The sequence below is a fragment of the Propithecus coquereli genome, unplaced genomic scaffold (genome assembly GCF_000956105.1).
Source record: "Propithecus coquereli isolate 6110/MARCELLA unplaced genomic scaffold, Pcoq_1.0 Scaffold107, whole genome shotgun sequence".
NCBI classification, from domain to species: Eukaryota; Metazoa; Chordata; class Mammalia; order Primates; family Indriidae; genus Propithecus; species Propithecus coquereli.
In genome coordinates, this window is record NW_012134636.1 from 4,615,703 (window position 1) to 4,618,671 (window position 2,969).

The following is a 2,969-nucleotide window of genomic DNA, read 5'->3' on the forward strand; positions in this document are numbered from 1 at the left end:
CGTGCCCGGCCATTTGTTGATATTCTAAATAAACTAAATGAGATAAAGTTAAGTGAATTATATTGAGGATTGTGCACCAGACATTATTCTAAGTGCTTGCATGGCTTAACTCATTTGATGATCACAAAAATCTTGTAAGTTCCCTTTCTTATCCTCAATTTTGAATATGAAAAACTAAGACAAATGGCTTACAAAACTAGCCCAAGTTTCCAAATCTGGAAATCGGTAAACCTAGCTTTCAAAGTCATAGTTTGGTTCCAGCAACCAAGGCTTTCAGTCTTTTGGATACACACCACATGAAGAGTTTATTCTCTATGTTTTACTAACTCATTGCTTTCAGGAACCCCTAGCAGTTGAACTTTGAAAGGCCCTGCTACTTGCCTAGGAACAATAATCCTATCATTAGGAAATTAATATATGTATTTAATTTTGCCAACCCACTGCTAAACCAACATACAAAAACTACTATGTCTCATGCTGAGAAGTGGTCATTTTTCGGCTATATTAAAGCTAATAAACTTTCCTAAAAACCTGAACTGTATTACTCCAGTGAGGAATGTTTTAAATAGCTGTTAAGAGCAGTAAGTTTCCTGTGAAGACTTATGTTAAGAAATAACAAAGTTAGGAGACACTCAAGGGTCATATTGTTTACTCTACTGACTAGGAGTAGCAAAATTTATTCGACAACCATTAATTCAGTACATGTAAGATGATACCTCTAAAACTACGCTTCTAAGACTGTGCCAGTTACTGAAGACACAAGAATAAAGAAATATCCCTGTCCTTAGGGATCTCAATATCTAGGAGTAACACGTAGGTAAACAAATGACCTGGCCTTGGAATCATGTGCAAGGAGCCTATAGTGATTGAGGAAGACTGGTACAGCATCAAATAATGCAGTATATAACAGAAGAGACTTCACAATTTCATCTGATAACCAGTGACAGAATTAATCACTGTGCAGGTTGAACATCCTTAATTTGAAATATTAAAACTGAAATGCTCCAAATCTGAACACTTGTGAGCAACAATATGACACTATCAGTGGAAAATTCCACACCTGACCTCATGTGACTGGTTGTAGTCAAAATGCAGGCACACAACACGCAGTTTACTTAGTGTCTCCAGGAGAAAAAAGGGCCTCGTAGTCCCTTTTGGCAGTGACATAGCTTTCCCACACATGCCTGGATTTCACCACACCGGCATGCTCACAAAGGACGGTAAAACAACATGTGTGCAGGCCAGAAACACGAATGGCAGGCTCCTTGTGGTGTCCCACATGGGGCCAAGACCTACATGCATTGCTCGCTGTGGTTTTTTTGCATATCCTCTGTTCTGTGGCATAAAGATGTTTTTGAAAATGTCAGAAAAGCCTGCAGATACCCCTGTGGGTAATAGTGACAAGAAAAAAAGGAAGGATTTATGTTTGTCTATGCACAGAAAGTCAAGCTGTTGGAGAAACTGGACAGTGGTGTATGTGTGAAACGTCTTACAGAAGAGTGTGGCATTGGAATGACCACCATATACGACCTGAAGAAACAGAAGGATAAACTGTTGCTGTTTTATGCCGAGGTGATGAACAGAAATTAATGAAAAATTAAAACAAATGCATAAAGCTAAAAATGAATATCTCAGTCATGTACCAAAAGAGTGGCTCCATCAACATTGTAGTGAACCCATGCCACTTAATGCTATCCTGCTCATGAAACAAGAAAATATATATCGTGATGAACTGAAAATGGAAGGAAACTGAATGCTCAACAAGCTGGTTGCAGAAATTTAGGAAAAAAAATGGCATTAAATTTTTAGAGATTTGTAATGATGCAGCATCTGCTGATCATGAAGCAGTGGAGAAATTTCATTGACAAATTTGCCAAGGTCATTGCTGAGGAATGTCTGATGCCAGAACAAGTCTATAATGCTGATGAAACATCACTGTTTTGGTATTATTGCCCAGGCATGACACTGACTATAGCTGATGAGACAGCCCCTTTAGGAATTAAGAATGCCAAGGACAGAATACTCTGCTGGAATGTGCTAATGCAGCAGGCATGCATAAGTGTAAATTTTCTGTGATAGGCAAAAGCTTGTATCCTCATTGTTTTTAAGAAGTGAATTTCTTACCAGTCCATTATTATGCTAACCAATAAGCATAGATTACCAGGGACATTTTTTCTGATTGGTTTTTCTTGCCTATTGTCCCAGAAGCAGCTCTTGCTCACTTTAAGGAAGTAAATGATAATTGCAAGATTTCGTTAGTTCTTGACAACTGGTCTGTTCATCCTTCAGCTGAAATTCTCACAAAAGATAACGTTTATGTCATGTACTTTTCCTTAAATGTGACTTTATTAATTCAGCCATGTTACCAGGATATCTTTAGATCAATGAAGAGTAAATATAAAAATCCTTTCTTGAACAGCACGCTAGCAACAGGGAACAGTGGGGTGTGTGTGTTTGGAAGCTTTTCAAAAGGAGTTTAGCATGAAGGATGCTGTATATGCTGTTGTCAGTACTTGGAACAAGGTGACTAAAGAGACAGTTGTTCATTCCTGGCACAACCTCTACCCTGCGACTATGTTCAATGATGTTGATAAACAAGGTGGTGACTTTGAAAGATTCCATATGTCAAGTGAGGAAAAGACGATTTCTGACCTCTTTATATATGCAAAAAATATCCTTTCAGAGTCCATCAGTAAGCTGAAAGAAACGGATACCAAAAAAATTTTTAATATTGATAATGAGGCTCCAGTTGTTCATGTATTGACTGATGGTGAAATATCCAAAATGGTTCTGAATCAAGGTGATCATAATATTGATGATACAGATGATGTTATAAACATCGCAGAACAAGCGCCTATGGAGAACATGATGAAAATGTGTGATGGGTTTATTGAAGAACTAGAGCAGCATATATACATAACAGAACAAAAAATCATGTCAGTTTACACAATCAAAGAGACACTTCTAAG